A 20,418-nucleotide genomic window follows, 5' to 3' on the forward strand; every position below is an offset into this window, starting at 1 on the left:
TCACAAAGTGAAGGAGACCGATCAAGTCAAGTGTTGCTTCTCTATTTAACTGACTAACCTTGGAAGAAGAAAATCGATGAACCTGAAAGCTCCCACTATCCCCCATGTTGATTTAATGCCACCTCACACAGAAACAGGAGCCAAACGTTACCTTTTCGACTAGTAATAATTCATTTACATCTCTTATATGAGAATAACTATATTAGAATCCCTCTTTGATGAACACATCATCTTGAGTGATGCCTATGCTGAAAAATAACCCACTTTTTAGGAGCTTTTTCTTAAAAGCACACAGCAGATACTTACTGTACGCATGGTCCCTGGCTCTGTGTGGCCTCATTTCGTATGCAAGTTCATCTGGCCGGGGCAGCGTGGCCCTCACTGCAGAGTGGCCCGATAGAGTCCCCAGGGCCAGGCCCTCTGTTCAAGGACCCCAGGGTCCAACCCCCCTACCCTGCTTACCTGCTTCAGTTCATATGAGCAGCTATGGCCGCCATATGTGAAGCTGCAGGAAAGCAGATGCTGTTTTTTCATTTGTGAAATCATGTTTTTGGAAAGCACTCAGCATTTTGATGGCCAGAGTCGCTTCAGTCAGAGTGTGAAGAGCAAAGGGCAGTGAGGAGGCAGCCGGCTCACACTGCAGCATCTGATCCTCACTGAGGAGATGCTGATTCTGCAAAGCGGTGGCATGGCATTTTCTCATGTGTTAACACTTGTGTAAGCCACTGAAGTGCACACAGTACAAAGACACACACACGCAGCCTTGATGTGGACCTGTCTGAGCGCGAGCAGTTTCTCTGTCAGTCATCTGCTGATGCTGATAGACAATACGGGGGTGAGGATGCGTGTCAGAAGGAGAAAAGCCTGAATGAAATGACAGATTCTCCAGCCGTCCCGCTCCTCCACCACCTCCATCTCTCCCTGTCCCGGCACATCTCACACACAGCCGCCATGACAGGCCTGACACCTGCCAGTCATACACTCAGAGACAGGCGGAGAGGACAGCAGCATACACAGCTCCACATGCTCCTGCAGCACAGCACTGAACTCGCTTTACCACACACACACACACACACACACACACACACACACACACACACACACACACACACACACACACACACACACACACACACACACACACACACACACACACACACACACACACACACACACACACACAGCAGGTGAAGTGCTGCATGCTGACAGCACTGATCCGACTGACCCATGTAAGGAAAATAGTTTCACCATGCTCAGGTAACATTTACAGCAACAGGAGACAATAATTTAATTTCAAAAAGCATTATTGCTAATCGCTCATCAACAGTCTGAAAGCAATAATCCATAAAGACACTCAATTTATTATGTTTTGATGGGGGGGAATAATAATATTACAATTAAACTAGTGCTGACTTGAAGTTTGAAAGGTTGGATTTCACACAATTATGTGTCAAGGTGCCGAACGACCGCAGCCACCGACTCCCTCCTGGCGACAAATTTCATTAACAAACCTGATGCGCGCGCACACACACACACACACACACACACACACACACACACACACACACACACACACACACACACACACACACACACACACACACACACACACACACACACACACCGAATGGGGGACATAAATTCCAGCCTGTGGGGTACTGCTGTTACATTACAACTAATCAACCGCTCTCCTTATACCCTTCTAGTAAAATCTTCTTCTGTTCAAATGGGTGGGGGGGGAGGGGGGGGGATAAAGGAAAATATGATGCTTTATTTCTAATCAGCATAAATTACCAGCATCCATCAGGTGAGGCTCAAATTAAAATCCTCATCTGACAAAGCAATGGGAACTGTGTGAGCTCACTCATGAATCAGTGTAATTTAATCCAATCATACAAGACCCCAAAGCCAAAATGTTCCACTATCATTTCCTTCATTAAGTCTCTAAGGGGCCATTTGGTTACCAGGGTCAAATGGGTTCGAACTTGCCATAACATTTTGTCTTTTCAGAGAGGTGATACAAGGCTGCAGAAACCAAACATCTGATCTTTATCAAATGATGTAGCAATCGTATCTATGCTATTCCAAAGAGTACTGCTAGTCACTGCATTCAAAAGCTGCATTGTTCTGCAAAAGCTACGTGTCCTTCCTTACTAATGCAATGCACTGCATCCACAATCTTTTACAGAAGACGCAAATGTACCATACTATCATCAAGCTACACAGCTGCAGAATGAAACCCTACTCAAACACTCTGATCTCATTGTTGAAATGTATTGAAGGCTGTCAAAATAAACAAGTAACGTCTGTGTCCATCAACAAATGAACTCCATTGCTTTCCACTTATATCTAAAAATGCTTAACAACATATCAAAGGCTTGTGATAATGTTCCTATGCTAGGAAAACAAAAATAAATACATTTATCTGAAAAAATGATGATTAATTACAGGTTTTATTGGTTCGGACAACAAAATGCTGTGTAGCTTTTTCTCTTTCATAGCACATTGCCTATGAAGGAAATATAAGCAATTGTCCAACATTTAGGGATTGTAATGAATAACATTAATACAATAAATAATACACATTTGAATCTTTCGGTACTTATTTGTGTAGCTCCTTGCCTATTTAATACATTTAAACCTAGCAACATAATGTGCTGAGGTCCATTTCATCTCATAGTGCTAGCACAGGTGCACGAGCCTTTAAGCTAACTGTCTGTATGTTAACATGTCTGTCGTTGTTGTTATTAAAGATATAAAGTGTGTGTGTGTGTGTGTGTGTGTGTGTGTGTGTGTGTGTGTGTGTGTGTGTGTGTGTGTGTGTGTGTGTGTGTGAGAGAGAGAGAGAGAGAGACTGCTTGGTTGGTCGAATCTTACCTGAAGTTCTAGGCTCCTCCTGACGGCTTCAAGTCAAGACGTCCTCCTTCCTGTTGAAATAAAGTCCACATAAAACAAGCTGAACATTTGTTACTGAAGTTGGGCGAAAAGTAAGGTTAGCTGCGGCCGAATTCAACCAAAACAGCTGTTAGAAATGTCCCCCAAACATTGCTACGCATCGGTTCACCTGCGAGCCAATTGGCAAGCCACGCCCACTTCCGACACTCAAAATGTTACCGGAAGTAGTGAAGTGTTCATATCCTGGAATACGAATTTAAATGTAACACTTCAATTTAATGAAAGCTGAAATACGTCTGCAGTTGAAACTAGACTGTTATACAATATTGTCTCCAGTGTTTCATAGTAAGGTGATAAAGTAGGACACTGCACCATCATATCAGTTTGCATGTTCCCAAACAAAGTCAACCAACCTATCACATGAACTCAAACCAAATGCAAAGCAATACATCTTCAAGGACATAATATGACTATGTAATAACAAGCCCTTATAAGGCACAGTATGTGAGAGGATGTATCTGTTCAGTCATTTTTACTATGATTTGCACAAATTGGAGATCAAAGGACTCGAAATCACAAAGGTGTGGGTGAACTATAGGTAGCTGTAATATAGTGTGTGAGTATATTTTTTAAGCCTGACTAATGGCATAGAAAAGGCCTTATAAGATCATTTTAGTGCAGTTGTCTTACAGCTCATATATTTCCAGGCCAATTCACTTTAGGTACATTTTTAATTACTATTATTTTAACCTTAGTGGGATGACCAGCGCTCTGACGCGCTTGCAGTTCATGTCGGCAGCCGCTGGTCACAGATTTAAGACTGTGGTCAAAAAAAGACAGCACACTTTGGATATGGAGCCTAAAAGCCACTTTAATGTTTTCAATTCAACTTATGATACTAATTAGTGTAATTGATCTAATTATTACTTAAAGTGCACATATTTAACATTTGTAAAAATGTTTAAAAGTGGATGATTAAGAGTACTCCAGGTCACCTCTATAAAACACACGAGGTAAGGAGAGAGTACAATGGAACTTGTCCAATTAATCAAATAAGTGTGGCAATTAACTAAGTGAGTGTTTAAGGGCTGCAGTGGATGAGGGGACAATTGATTTTCCCTGAAAGTACTTACGGCCTCTCATTTCATTAGAAGTAAAGACGGTCGAGGGTCTGGACCCAGATATACAGTGTATGATAAAAGTGCCTGCAGCTGAATTAGTAACAAAGACAAAGTGTGGGCTGTTTAAATGAGCAACACTTTACAGAACTGTGGAGAGGTTTTGGATTTGACATGTTTTTGCCCAACATCAATTTCTTTTGCAAATGACAATATCCTGCGTTGATTTTAAACCTTGTGGCAGGGAGTTCAAAAGACAAGAAACACAACCAATCAGGACAGCCTTGGAAGCGGCTCTCCCTGCCTACATTAGTTTTATTGAACAGATGGCGTTTCAATTTTGAACTTTTGCACTGGTGCAAAAAAATGCTTGGAGAGTCAGGCTGTTTTTCTCACATCACTGACAGAAGCTGCGCATCAGATGAAGGGGATGTGTGAAATAGCATTCCCAAGCATTTTCTATCTCCACGCTCAGGACACAAACACTCCGATACAGACCCGGTGCGGAGGCTGGACCATGCTGCTCCATCAGATGTTATGACAAAAAAATAAATCATGAAAGGATAGGAAATCAGTATGAGCATGCATCTGAATGTAAAGCTATTTTACGTTCATGGTATATGGTGTATAATAATGTTGGTTTTGTGCGGTTGCATGCATGCCTGCAATTAAATAACAAAAAAGAGGCAAATCATGGGGGCCCTGTCATATCAAAAATAGAGTACCAGTCGGTTATTTAATGTCTCTGTGCCACCATCCGCTCCTGTTGCCCCACATTAGCAGCATCATGTTCTCAATTTTCCCCCAGCAGCATTGCTAGTCCTGGCAGCCAGCTCGCCCACGCCGGCACGAGTCGAGAGGACAACTGGAGAAAGATCACAGTTCAGGCTCAGTCAGACAGAAAATATGGAAATCAGGCGGTGGACGGACGGACCGCTGTGTGTTCCCCCTGTTTCAGCAAGCTGCCACAGTTTGACTGACAAACTGACTTTTTGAGGGGCCTGTGCCCATTCCAGTCAGAGTTTATTGAAGGTGATTTTGATCTCCTCCATGAGGCCACAGCAGTGGTGCTGCCATCTGTCACCTTGATTGCATGGCGGCCTCTCTGGGGGGAGCGCCATGGCTCCTGATCGTTTACAGATTGCGCTGCTTTCGCCTCCATAAGGGCCACATGCACAGGGCCAGATGGTGAGCATACACGCTTATTATGAGTCTTTATCTCTGTGCAGGAAGGAGTGGAACCATTAGGCCTCCCTCAGGATCTCCACTCCTCTCTGCAGCCATGCTGTTCCTCCACAAATACAGTCCTCTTCTTCAGCTGTCACTGGCCCACGACAACACACACACACACACACACACACACACACACACACACACACACACACACACACACACACACACACACACACACACACACACACACACAGGACCACTTGTCAAAAAAACAAACACAGATCTACTCAGGGCGTGTGATGGCTGTGTTAATACATCTGCACACACACACACACACACACACACACACACACACACACACACACACACACACACACACACACACACACACACACACACTAACACCTGTTTCTAATCCTGTATAATGGGAAAATATGGCATGTGGCAAAATGTTACGTGGGATGGGTGACATTCGTTGTCTCGGTGTCATGCACTATGTATGGCACTTGACATATTGACATACTCTGAATGTCACACCTTTATGTTGACGGTATAGTGGAAAGGCTGTGTGACCACCTGGGCCAATTGATTAACACTAACAAGTGCTTTTTAAAAAGGCCTCAGTCTGTGTGTCATAATGAAATAATCAGAGCACTATAACAGAGTCTGTGTGCACAAATGTCCATTCATGCATGAGTCTGATCTAACAGATCCAGCCTGGTATGAGACATTGGCAGGAGGCTGTTGTCCCTATCCCTGACATATGTACTGTATGACCAGGAGGGCATGGAGTATGTTCAGGATTAAAACCTAACATGTGTAAAGTCGCCACACATTTGTCATGCTCCTTTAGAACCTTAAAGTTAATTTACTTCAATGCCGCCACTGTTTGTTAAACTGTGGGCTTTTATAGGGAGGCGAAATGGAATTCATAATTATTCAGGCATTTACGGTGTAATGCTTTAATGAGCATTTACTGAGCTATTCGCGAGAGGTAATATCCCACTTGATCAGAGATTAACAAAGAGCATTTCAGTGCACGCTTTATTGCAAAAAAGCTTAACTGCTTGAAGCATGGCTTCATTTCTCTCAATTACATCTAATCTAATGTTTGGATTCCCTCAGCAAAGATGCACTCTTCAAGCGCATAGCTGACCTAATGAGTGAAGAAACACTACCTTGCATAAATAATCTCCACTCTAGCATATCTATTGAAGAAATTAACATAATTCCTTTGTGTGAGCGCTAGAAACATGTAATTGCTGCTTGTTTGTAGAAAGAGTGATTTGATATCAGTACAGCACACACTCTATTGTCCTTTGCTGTCCCTGATTTTTTTTCTCCTGGGGCGATACTGCAATGTGCTGCACTTTTAGGACAACAGCCGGTTATCTGCAAGGATGAGCCCCCTCGTCAGTCTCCAGCACGGTGCACAAAATGACATACTGTACACTAGCCCGTGGTCACATTTATGCTCATGGCAGAGAGGAAATGCTGCATCGCCACAGTCTGCTACATCACTTTAGTCACCTACAGCAATCTGAACAACAAATGTAAATACATCTTAATGTTCATACATTACAGAGAAAACAATGTCATGCTGAAACCTAAAAATCTGAAGTATACTCCTCAGTAGGGATGCACTTTTGGAGGTACTTGTACTTTACTTGAGCTTCTTATTTTAATGTCAGTTCCTTCATCTACTCCACTCCATTAATGACAGCTTAGGTAACTTTGCAAATGACATTTTTTGCACAGGAAACAGGAAGAGTTTTACTACAAAGCAGCAATTATTTTACACTTTACGTCATTTTTATACAAAAACATTTTATTTTCAGATTTGAAAATTAGCTCATTTTCCTTATTAATGTTAATTATGTGTTAGGACATTTTCCTGAATATACTTACATACTCAATGCAATGCAGGACTTTTAATCAAGTAATGGAATCTTCCACCACCTTAATCTATCCATGTTATCTGTCCAGCCAATCACAGAGGCTGTCCTAAATGACCATACTGCACCTCAATGTCACCCCTCTAAAGAAGAAGATAATGGCTGATGAAAGAAGGTCAACGGGGCCTTCAGGGGCTGTACTGAGTGTACCAAGCAGCACCTGAACTGGACCCAAATACAGACCGGTGGGGTATCGTGGAAAGTGCCACAAGCCCCCAGCCCTCCGCGGCCTGTCACAGACTGAAGGTGTCACCCAGAAAACAGCAGTGGAATTAACCTCAATGGGTTGCAACCAAACACAGCCTGCAGCCTGCCAGCACGGCCCGACTGAGCCTTTTCACTCTCCGCCCGGTCCAATAAAGCCAAAGCACGCATGATATTAGTAGACTGAAGGTAGTGTGATGAAATATAAATCAGAAAATATCTTAATTGATCGCATTTTGTTGCTTTGGAAGGCCATCCTGCAGCCATATGCATTAAAGAAGGCTGTAGACTGCTGATAAGTATAGGGACATGTTTATGGCTTTCATATTCAGCGCAGTTAATGCATAGGTCAAACATATAAGAGCAGCTTTGCAAAACAATATCAGTTGCTCAGGAGAACTTGCACAAGCTTCTGTAGAGGTCACCTTCGAAAAATGGTGCAGCATTTCTAACCTTGAGGCCCAGAATTTTTGACATAAAACATCCAATGTCAGATGAATCACAATGAATGTGAAAATAATCATATTTACGATCCTCTCAATGCCTCAACTATCGGTTTTGGATGGGATTTAGTGGCCAAACTTCCATTTAATTGAAGAGGCTATGGCAGACCCCAGTGGAGACGTAGCACAGGAGCACACCAGAGCTGAGTTACTTAGAGGAAGCTTCCTCTTGTTTGCCTTTGAATTAGCTCGGAGATCACACACACATACACACCCATTTCAGCACACACATGCACTCACTCTCAGCCTTTTTCACCCTTCTGCATCAATCTGTTCCCAAGCTGTTCCCACATTTTGGTGAATTTCCCAGGCTTATTCCTTGGCACAAGTGGATACTGGGGCTGATTACTTTAGCGTGAACCCATCAAGTCTGCCCAGTGCCTGTGAAGCGTGCACACTCAAAAAGCGACTACCTTCCTTTTCTCGCAGTGATTCAATCTAAATGTATTGAGTGCAAGGCTGCAGGATACAACGTTAACATTAGTTTAGTGAACATTTACATAAGAAGCACAGTAAGAAGGGGTTTCTTTGCCCTCAGATGCACCATGACATCACATCATCCATCGATCTGTGATAAGACACAACCCCCAGCAACAAATCCAAACCTCATTAAAGATATAAATCCAAAATCTATTCTGGCGCTCAATCCAATGCAGATTTTCTCCCTCTTTCTGTCTCATAAATTACAGTTCTGGTGCACTGTGCAAATATTACCAAGCTGTAAGACAGCTGTGCCCCATTAAAATGTGTTATGGTTGCTGATTTCCTACAGCACATGGTCATCTTGCCAAATCTACAGCCAGTAATTAGCGGAGATGAAATGTTTAATTGTGCCTTAATTTTGATAAAATTTATCTGTCACCCATCCTATAATCAGGCACTACGCTCACAAATCAACGTCAGCAGATCCAGGCAGGGAGACATCCTCTAACCTGACAGACGTGTTGAGGTGTCACTGCCCTGCTCTGCCTGCTTAGAGCCCAGAAACAGGACGATGTGTTCATACTGATGAGAGCTATTACTGCAAATATGGGGATTTTCAGTTGCATGAAACGACGTCTGTGTGTGCAGTTTGTCTCGGACAACAACACGGGAGCATGTGGGTGATCTTGTCAGAATCACAGGACAACAGGAAGAAAGCGTTCTCCGACAGATGGATGACAGGAGCGCAGGCAGGAGTGGGAGAAGGTCGAGATGGGAGAGACACAAAGCCTTCCACACTGACGGGAAGGGAGAGTGTGATATCTCAGGGTGCTAAACCGCAAAGTCCTGCCAAAGCACGGCCCAGGCTAAGAGGGGCTGCTTGTGACACTCCGGGGGGGGTTACTGAGACTCAAAATGAGGCGATAGAGACGGCTTCTTATTAGTTTTGAAGGCAAGAGGACGACTGAGGCTGAGAGTGAGGGGTAATGGTAAAATTACTGATGGATTATTGGGTAAACTGCCCAACCAAGTAACCATTCTTATTTCTTGTTCAGTCTTGTGCATCCTTGTGTAAGAATCTCTGATTTCCAGCCATGCAAATTTTGCAACACTTAAAAGTCTCATTTGGTGTCAATTTCATCGAATGACTTTTCAAAAAGACGTATTTTTACAGTCGGAGCAACCTTGAACTGAAACAAAGCGTGCATGTGAAATAGCATGCAGTAAGGACAGCAGCCGTTTTGCATATTTATGACTAATGTTGTCCCTGAGAGAGGCCGCCCCCTCCCTGGGGGCATTATGGGTGATTATTGTCATCTCAGTGCAGCCAGTTATTCACCAACATGCACCGCATAAAACACATCATTGCAAAGGGGTTGGACAGGAAATGAGACGTGGGGCAGGGCTCCAGGAGAAGCCCTTTCTAATCACGATGGCCAACTGTCACGCTCTGCCACAGCTTTAAGCAGTGTGGAAGGATTTCACTGCAAACTTTCGAGTGGATCTGCAGTGGTAGGACATCCTGCATAACATGTGGCACCCATGATAATTACGGCAAAATTAACACAGGCGGGTTTATGGCCCTTCTGCCGCCACGAGATGGCTGCCAGATAGACACAGGCCTCATGTTTGAGCAGCACACTCGGGTCCAGACGCCCACCCGTCTCTAACACTTCTCACCACAACAACTGTTCTGGAGGAGAGGACCACTTTCAGCAGAGCTGCCTGTCACAAACCCTCTCATCCTCACAGCAGAGCCTGAATAAATTTGGGACAGTCCTAGGAAACTGGCAAAGTACAAACACAGAGGAGCCAAATTAATATTGTCAGTGCTAGACGGTATAGTCATTTCAACTCGGATTTTAACCATGAAGATAATCAGGAGGCCATCATAGCTAGTGTTCTGTCACATTGCCAAACCGTATTCACAGATATATTTCTTAACTCAAGAAGATTAGAGGAAAAACAACCTGTGAGATAACTTGGTAACGCTGTATGATGAATAGAGGGGTCGCAACAGATGCATCATCATGTATATATGGCGACTGAACTAGACAACCATCAAAGCCTCTGTGTCCCCTCATATGGAAACTCTATGAAGCGCCACTACAAGGGCAGAAAGGAAGAAAGAAAACACAGCCATCCTCTCGTCCTTGATTCCTTATTTTGTTTTGTTCTCGGATAAAAGAAGAACGTTTGCCATTTGCATTTTAAAACATCATGATCAAAAACAATTACCCGCCTCCTTCTGCATTTTCCCTCACAACAAATGAATGGGATTACAGGCCTTGGTGAGCACGGGCTTCTTATGGCCTTGTTGCTCTGACAATATTTGAAGTTTCCTGCAGTAACTTCATTAGGCGTATTTTGTCCAGAATTAGTGGAGCGTGCTGAAAATTGCTAATGACAGATGTTTCTCCACACTGTCACACTCCTTGTATCATTTGATTTGGAAAGCAACATACGGTGTTCTGCTCCATCAGTATGTCACAGACTGTCTGCAAACAGCTGGTCATAACTCAGTTCAGTGAAAACCATTACTTTCCAATGAAGTGCTGGACACGATCCAAATTGGGTTTTGGCATGGCCTCAGCTGCACCCATGATGCAGTGCAGCCCAGTGTTGCAGGTACACATGGAGGAGGGGAGGAAGAGGTGGGGTGGAGGGAGCAGGTGAGGAGGTTTTTATACAAGTCCTCTGTCTCTGCTCTCTCCAGCCAGGCGAAGAGCATGATGAGTGCTGGGAGAGCAGAAACACAAAGACAAGGACTAAAGCTCCGTTAAAAGATGTGAGGTTAAAACATCATGTGACTTCTTCTTTCAAACAGAATGTGAAGAATAGGGAAGAACATGTGATATTCTGATAGAAAAATGTGTGATTTATGCAATTGTTGAGCTCATTAACTGTATAATTATAAGCCAATTAAAACACATTTAAATAACTTGGTTCAGTTAGCTTAGCGTAGCATAGCTTAGCTTAGTTTAGCTTAGACTGGAAGCTAGTTGGACTATCAAAAAGAAGATACAAATCTGCCAAACAGCATCTCTAAAGCTCATGTGTTTAATCATCAGGACGAAAACGTATGTGTGGTCGTTTAATTTGCCCGACATTTGCAAAGATCTCTTACCAACATGCATGCTAGCTGTTTCCCCATTTCTTAAGACGTTACACTAGTCCAAGTTTCTAAACTTTCATAATTTAGTTGGAACCCTAGAGCAGTCAGAACTGAAACAAAATGTATTATGTAGACTGTAATAGCAGTGAATATTTCTGTAATTAAAAGGTAAAGATTGGGCTGCAAAGCGCTGGCCAGGAAGACTGCGCTCTGTGCCAGGACATCTCACAGCTCAGCTGCTGCCTGCATGCAGCAGAAGTGTCATTGACACCTCGCTCCATTTCTAAAGATACGGCAGTAATGACGTTCTGTATTCCCGGGCCTGTCGAGTCTGGGTGTTAGTCACTATTTGGCCCGAGTGGTAAAGATCTCAACAGCAAAATAGCATGCTGACAACATATGCTATATTAATCTCAAATCATTCATTTAATCCTCCTGTCTTTTAAAACCACAGCTTGAAGGTCAAGAGGAAAATAGATGGATGATCAGGCCCTTGAGGATGAAATAAAAAAAAGTCCCTTCAATCAATTTGTGATTCATTACATTAAATGTCACTATCATAACACTGTTAGTGTTAAAGGGAGTTAAAAACACTAGCACCCGAGGGATCTTTCTCAGACGGCCCTCAACATCCTGTATCGAATCTGTGACCTCTGGTAGTCTCTGGTCCTTTTTATCTCCCCGCTGACTGTATAACTGTGTAAGTGTTTGGTAGCAAAGATGACAAAACAGAACAGAATTGGATTAATGAAGACAAATGTGTGAACTGGGTGGTATGAATGTGGCATTTCTCGTCCCTTTGGATGGTGTTTCTGCTGCAAAGGCCTGTTCTCTCAATCATTGTAATAAGGCTGATCCCACTCACAGCTCTGACAGCTCGAGACGGGGCTGCCCTCATTCTATTCCCAGCTTTAGCACCGCAGAAAACACAAAGGCCTGCATTAACAAACACAGATATGCAGTGGTGGATAATAACAAAGTACATTTACTCAAATACTGTAGTAGAATTGAGGTAATCAGTTTTAGTTGGTGCTACATTATACTTTTACTAGTTTCCGGTTACTAGGTAGATAATTAGCCAATACAAAACATAAACAGAGTATTATTGGTTAAGATATCCAGCAGTCGAATATAAAGTAATTTAAATTAGCTCTACATTTACCAGCCATGATAAAAACACATCAATGATCATGATCCAGTAGCTCAATATATGATTCTGAAAGAGAACACAACTTAACTTCTGGTACTTTAAGTATATTTTGATGGCGATCCTTTTGCACTTTGACTTGTAATGGATTTTATTATTAACTTGTAATGGATTTCTTTTACAACTTAGAATTGTTACTTCTAAGCAAGTAAAATCAGAGTACTTCTTCTGACACTGCAATGGATGAACCAAATGACACACAGTGAAAATTCTGGAAAGCTATGAGCAGCATTATTCAAAATTGTGGGATTTAGAAAAGGGAGTTTCTTTTATTTTTAAGTAGGAACATTAAGTTTAAAAGTGCAAAATAATCTTTAAAAGAATGAAGATTATTCTGCATGTGATTGTTTTTCTTATCAGTGACATCAGTCATGTTTCAGGGAGGAGAAGATGTCAGTGTACTCTCATTATCCAGAGGCCATTAGCCGTACAGTGGAAGTACACACAGAGCGTCTTTAAGGAGTATTGTCCCATTAAGCTGCTCCGATGCCTCCCACGAGGGCTTTTATTCTCTTGTATTAACTTCTGTGCAGTGCAACGAAGAAGTAAAAAAAACGAAACATCATTTGTGTTTTCATGGTTGTGTAAGCATTGCGCACACTATCCACAGAGCATGTAACGTCCCTGCTCTTTATGGGATGTTGTTTACTTGTAAGCAGACATGTCTAATTGAGCTTTAGCTTGCATTACACTGTGAATGGTTCCTATTGTTTCATAGGTTCAATGTTAATGCAAAAAGTGGCAGCACTAACACAACTAATTAGCTCTAATAAATGGGAGATTTTACCGTTTTATTACCCTGTCTTCTACTCCCTGACCCAAAACTGACAATTGTGTTAATTGGATCTGATGAGGTTAGTTGACACAAATTTACGTTTAACTACATTAAAGTGAAAGGAAGAAGACTTCGCCCCCGGAGTCATCAACTCAATCAACGCTAATGACTCTAATGCTTCTTTGAATTTAATACTCATCACACACCTAATGGAGGCTCAGGGAAGGAAAGGTGAAGCAGTCTGGACCGGTTCTCTTCTGCTTTTTATATCTGAGACAGCTTTGAAATAAAAAAATCATTTCTAGAAGTCCTTTCGGAGCAAGTCATAGAGAAATAAAAGAGTGATTTCTTCAGATTGAAGCAGGAGATGTTCACATTGGCTGTTTCTCTCTTGACCCTCACATCGCTCTTTCAGAGATCCCAAGTAGAGCATCTCTCCTCTCACTCCAGTACGCTCTGAGGCCTCCGATTTCACCGAGAGGATCCTCCGCAAAACAAAAAGTCACATTTATCTCTGTAATTGGCCTCAGCGTTTAAGTGGATAATGTGGTTATTACTGCATTCTTTGTTTCATTTCTTCCCCTCCACCGCTCCTTCCTTTCTTTCCTCTATTCTCTCTTTTTTTATGAAACTGTTGAGCTGGTAAGTGCAATGCAGAGGCACGTATGCACTCTGGAAAAGTAATCTAGAAGCCAGTTGAGCCATGACAAATAGGGACAGCTGGCCTAATTGAATCATTTGAGCTAAGACAGCTCAACTTGGTTATCCCCTCTGCAGCCCACACTGATATTAGTGCGGGAATCATTAGCCATGAAATCATGTCTGCTCTCTCTGACTGCATCCTTTATGACATGACAGCCAGCCCAGCCTGTCTGTTTCACTCTTGCACCCAAAAAGAGCCCTTCATCATAAACAGGCAGAGGTGGAGGCAACCAGGAAAGAGTGGGATGTCTTTTTGTCTGGCTCTGGACGTTTGTTCTTGTGAAAGCGAATGTGAATGTGCAGAGTTTCGTGTCTACATGAAGGCGTTACTGTCCTCAAATATCTTTCATCCTGTTCTGCTGCAGCACATTCGTTATTCTCAAGAAATACTTAGTTTTACTTCGGCTGGAGAATAATGTGCACGTACTGCTTTTGAAGACATTCCTTTGTCCTCTTCTGGTAAAATGTTCAACCGCGTCCTGTCACACTCCACAGCCCATAATGAGACACAATTACAGTCATTCCTGAAGACCATTTGCAAATAATGCAATCAGGTGGCCATGATGGGCTCCATCGAGGATTAGGGGGGAGGGCTCTTGGAGGGGGGAGAGAGGGGAGCCCCATGTCGTGAGACCCCTCCTGCCTCGCAGCCTGTTTTCTGTGGTTCCTCGCTGCAGGACGACCCACCATGCCAGGCTGTGCCATGCCAGGTGGTGCCATGGGCATCCAGCGAGCCGAGAGGCGTCTCCACTGAGAGGGATATTGGTTTAGTGAGGGAGGGGGAGGGCATTGAAGAATTAGCTCATAATTTGTCCTTTACTTAATTGCACAATGGTTTGTGTTGTCTGTGTTTGAAAGTGAACTATAGGCTCATTATTCTCCTCTTCAGCATTAGTGGAGTGCGAGGACATGAAGCACGGTGACTGTGAGCTCAATGGATGGTCTTTGTGCTCTGCGTAATAATGGACATCCATCCCAGAGTGAGGGTGCCCGGCTTAATGGAGCTCAGACTGGGGATACTGTGCAATGTTCAGGCCCATTTCCTCTTGACTCACATTCCACTGGGGTGGCATGACCCCAATGAGACGCCTGCTTTCCCCAGGTGGCAGTGAGCGATGCTCCTCCACAGCGGTGGGGCAGGGGGGCGACCAGACCCCTCTTTGCCCAATGGGCTGAGCTGGAACAACAGACTCTTACACATCCCTTACGCACACATCCACTCAGATGCACCCTTCACACCCTCAGGGTCAACAGCCCACTTTCAAGGAAATTTTGACGTGAGCAATTATTGAGGGTTAGGCAGTGACAGGTCTATTCCAGGTTTCTACAAGCGCACAACAGAGAAGCAGTCTGACAATCGTGTGGAATTACGACTCGGGTTGAGGCAGTGTGCCGGACTAAGTGAGCTTCATGTCTGTCTGCATCTCTCCTACCCTGGGGGCTTTTTAGACGAGCTCTCCCTGGATGTTTACACATCATTAAGGTCTCGTCTCTCCTCAGTAAAGAGCAGGCCTGCATTGGTCTGGGATGGAAGGAAAAGACAGAGACTGGTCAAGCGTGAGAGAAAGAAAGCAGTGCTGCAGAGGAGGCAGCAGAATCTCACAGACAGTGAGGAAACACTTCAGAGGAGCTGTTTATGAAGTTGGAATTCAGACTTTCAAACACAGACGTGCCACCAAAACTTTTGCATCATTGCATCATAAATATTTCTCATAATTAATCAGATTCATTGCAGTTTTGTCAAATGTGCCTATTAGACAAAATTAGCCGATTATTATCAAAAGGAAGTAATTAGAGATTGCTTGCATCATCAGCAGAGCTTTAAAAATAACTTCAGAAATGCGACTTCAGAAAGAAAAAAGCAGCAGCAGGAAAGTGTGCTGTGTGGCAGACACGTTAGACAACACTGGTAATGAAGCATTGGCAGAAAGTGATAATTATTTTAATTAATGATAATGGTTTTAATGATTCAACATTTTGGCTAATTGATTATGATTGATTGCACATTACTAAACAAGGAAAGTGAATCAGGGAGGTAATCAGGGAGATGACAGCGCAGGTCAACACTACAGCGTGACGGAACATACACTACACATGCTAATCAGACCCGGAGAGACGAGGGAGGGAGAGAGACGGGCAGATGGAGGAAGGGATGGAGTAAAAAGGAAGTGGAGTAAAAAAAACATTAAGATAACATGGAGACGAAGAGGATGTTATTGTCAAGTCAGAACCTGAAAACTAAAAAGGATGCAAATTCAAGAGCTATAGCATGCATCTCATCAAACAACAGAGCTTCTTTATTATTTCAAAAACATTTCCTGTATTGGAATTCATTTTAAAATAATAACAAAAACAATAGAAAATAATCAGAACTCAGCTCAGAATTTAACTCAAATATTTTGAGGTTCTGGAAAGATTTCAACGTAATTGCAAAGGCTCAGAAGCTCTTTTAAAAAGGGCCTGGGGGTATCAGAGAGGTATCAGGATCACTGGAGTCTCCTAAAAGCCACTTGAGGTGTGTTTGTGTATCCCAGCATTACTGTAGCATCACTCTGTGACCAGTTAAGGAGGGAGTCGGTCCTTCCTTCCCTCCTCTGGCTTCTCTCCATCCACACTCGTCACAAGGATTGTTCCCAGACTCCCGTCTCCACCTCCATCATCGGTTGTTTGAGCCTCTAGCCGTGCCCCCACCCCATGACATGCAAATCCATCCCCTTTGATTTGGAGAGATGGTGAGTGGAGTGGTGAAGTGTCTTGCCCTCTGCCACCTTCCTCCCCCCTTCCCCTCCTCCTCCTCCTCCTCCCCTCCTCCGTCCTATGGCCCAGCTCCGTCTCCTGCTCTTATGGGTCGCTCCTCAGAGTGGAGGGACTGGGTTCGGGTTTAATTAATGAAATGTATGATAATGTGATTTCTTTAATAGAATGACATAGTCTAATGGTGTTGTGTGATTATGATTAATATAGTACTTTGGTGGGAGAGAACACCAGCCAAAGGCTAAATGAGGACCTTCTCTCTCTGGTTCCAGGCCTGGAAACAATTCAGCTCTGCATGGACCTGGGATCAGTGCTTGTTCCTGTCTCTTAGCTGAGAAAGAGAGTGTTGAAGTAGTTTGATTTAGGGAAAGGAACTAGCTGTTCTCATTACCTTATCTTACGTAGAATAAAGAGTAAAAACTCAGGTAGAAACTCCCCTTTAGTATGTCCAACGGTTACATATTCCGCCTAGCAACATAGGCTACACATTTTGGGCCACTTCAGGACAACAGAAATGGACTACTATGGAGTTTTAAGTGGATATGGCTAACATGTTAGCAAACATTTGTTTATTTTACACATGAGCATTCATTGGTGAGGAAAGTATCTTGTTTGTGAAGTTAAAGAGGCCTCTCTTATATTTGTAATGATACCATGGGTCAAAGGTCGCTATTTTCTCCTATAGCTGTAGACTGGTGGAGTGGCAGTCAGGCGTGAATCATATTATCCTTGAGGAGATTAATGTAGCAGACTGAATGAAGAGGGTAATGATGTGGACAAAGGCCGATTATCTCCCCTTTATGATGAGAGTAACTGCTTTGTTTCTGTGAGGTGTTTCCTTCATTTTCCAAATATTCAGCCTAATTTCACCATATGGCGAGAAAACTTCTCATTAGACCTGGAAGTGTTGCAACGTCAGAACCCATAAAATTGTATTTGTGAGCTTCGGGAGTGAGCATGTTTGGCAGTCTGTGGACGGTGATGGATTAAGGTGGATGCTTCTCCTTCAGAAACAAAGCCTTCCATCACATCCACCTGTCTGAAGGTTGCCTGAAGGACAGAAGTGAAGCCATCGTCTGGAGAAACAGGAGGTTTGAGGGAAGTGCTTCTCTGCAACCGTTTGTCACTCTGATATGTGTTAAATGTGATAATTAATACTGTAATTTAACTAAACCCACTCTGCGAGGTCTGTAATTAAAACTGATGTACCTACTTAGCACACCAAGCATCACAGGTGGGCCCAAATTAATCTGCAAATAGAGCTAAATTGCCTGTGCTTAGCGTTTTCGTCAACGTCACTCAGTTTGGGGGGAAATATCTGTAATTAATTCTGATATAACAAAGTCATAAATTTGAGGTTAAATGCAGCCTTGACAACAGACGCGATGACAGCAAGAGACCTCATCTAGTCGTCCCAGATGGGATCCTCGACTCCGCTTTCTCCAAGAACTTGGCTGAGACATCCTCTCTTAACAGTTTGCAGATATGAAGGCAAGAGGAAATATTCAAAGATAGACTTGAGTTGTGTTTACTCTTGCAAACACTCTGCGAGTAAATCAAAATGAACTGGAGTGAAAGCAGAATTCCAGACTACGGAACGGAAAATGAAGTGATTAGTTCTGGATGGGAGCCAAATGAATGAATGCATTTTGATTTCGACTTGCAATGAAATGAAGCTGCAGCCGTACAATTATTTACGAGTTTGTGCAGACTAGGTTACAATAAATCCCCAAAATAACTATATGTTTAATATATCTACCTACAGTTGGGTAAATACCAGCTCTTTCTTTCAGGAATAAATGGTCAGCTGTGATCTTATTCCAAGGGTTTAAATCATTTAAAAACCCAAAGTATATTTGATTCTCACCAAAAAAGTGTGTTAAATTACTTTATTTTGCACATTAAATGAAATTATAAAGTAGAAAAGGTTTCCAATCATCAACAAGGACACTGAATTAGCATATGGATAGTGTAATTTAGAGGTGTATTGTATTAAATAATCAAAAACTCACTCTGAATGCACAATATCGCTCATTGTTCTCCCTGGGTTTTTGTTTTGGTTGAGCAAAAATAGTAGATTAAACTGAACGACAGTCAAATCAAAGAAATGATCACATGTTTATGAATATTTAATATGGTCACGGCAAATAAGGCAAGTGATTAGGAGTTTCCATAAATTAGCAAATTGTTATTTTATGTTAATGAGCGATCTTCAGCTTTTCTCTCATGAATAATTTATGAATCAACAAAAAAAGTTCTTCGCGCTGGAGGAAGGAGTGAGTGAAGTCTGACTGTTGATCAGACACGTGCACATGTGCCCCCACACACACACACACACACACACACACACACACACACACACACACACACACACACACACACACACACACACACACACACACACACACACACACACACACACACACACACACACACACACACACACACACACACACACACACACTTCAATTTTCTTTTCAATTTGTCACTTGATATTACAGGCAGGTTTTCATAAGATGATTCAGACAATGCAGCTCGCTGTGAGGTTGCTTTTGGAAGAAGAGGTGATAGAAATCAGACACAAACGCCTTTATTCACAAAGCAGAATATAGTCATTTCTGTCCCAAAGGTGCAGAACAAAGAGGTAAGCAAGGGAGAAGATGTGTGGAGAGTGAGGAGATATAAGCTGTCAGAATGTAGGGATTGTAAAATGACAAGCAGAGGAGCTGGAGGGAGTATGAGCATGAGCGTACAGTGAAGTGAGCAGGGAGGGGTCTCACTGAAGGGGTTAATGTGAAGGCGGAGGAGAGGAGTGGGTGGGGCAGGAAGGGCAGCGAGTCAGAAAACAAGAGCAAAACAAATCTGTGATCTGGAACTGGGAGAGCAGCCACTCAGGAGGGATTAATGAGAAGTAGGAGGCTGTGAAATTATGTGGCCTTTGAGTGGGGAGAATGGCCCTAGCGGAGCATGGCCCTGAAATGAGGTGAGACAAACTTCACCTGATCCACAATTAACGGCGTCGTGCGGATGGGTGACACGGGGTCACAGCAGGGGAGGGGAGAGAAACCCACAATTCACTTTGTGGCAAATTATCACCCCTTCTGAAAAAGGGCAAACCATCAAAGGAAGGGAGGATTTTACACACCTGTCTTTGAGAGAAGGCTTGTTAGAAAGATTTATAAGGCAGCAGGAGATGGAGACAATTAACTGCACGGGGAAAGATAAAGAGAGGAAGAGTGAGCGACAGAAAACGGGATTTGATTGCACAGGGAGGGGTGAGGAGCATAACAGGAGCACAAATGATTAAGTGGTGTTAGGGACTAAGAACACTTGTTTGCAAGGACAATCTCTGTGTGCTTTTGTTGTCTGCCGGCCGCCTTTATCTGTGTGTAATTCTCCGTCTGATGAAATGTGTTTAAAGAGATGAATTGGGATCGGAGGAGCCGTCCTGACATGATTATGAGGGATTCATCTGCAGCCATCTGCCACCGTTATGAAAGTGGAGGAGGGGTGGGGGTGTGTGGGGGGGGGGGGGGGGCAGAGAGATATAGAGAGAGAGGGATGGAGGGGAGTGAGGGAGGGGAGGGCAGACCT

General features: G+C 43.2%; 1 long non-coding RNA gene across 1 annotated transcript in view; it reads right to left on the minus strand.

The window, feature by feature from the left end:
* Positions 1–3,072, minus strand: part of LOC134883754 (uncharacterized) — a 41,022-nt gene extending 37,950 nt beyond the window's left edge. Inside the window, exon 1 of the long non-coding RNA XR_010168325.1 lies at positions 2,878–3,072. This is a non-coding gene — a long non-coding RNA (uncharacterized LOC134883754). The remainder of the gene's footprint in view (positions 1–2,877) is intronic.
* Between the last annotated feature and the right edge of the window lie 17,346 nt (positions 3,073–20,418).

This window comes from Eleginops maclovinus, chromosome 21 (assembly GCF_036324505.1).
Source record: "Eleginops maclovinus isolate JMC-PN-2008 ecotype Puerto Natales chromosome 21, JC_Emac_rtc_rv5, whole genome shotgun sequence".
Classification (NCBI taxonomy): domain Eukaryota; kingdom Metazoa; phylum Chordata; class Actinopteri; order Perciformes; family Eleginopidae; genus Eleginops; species Eleginops maclovinus.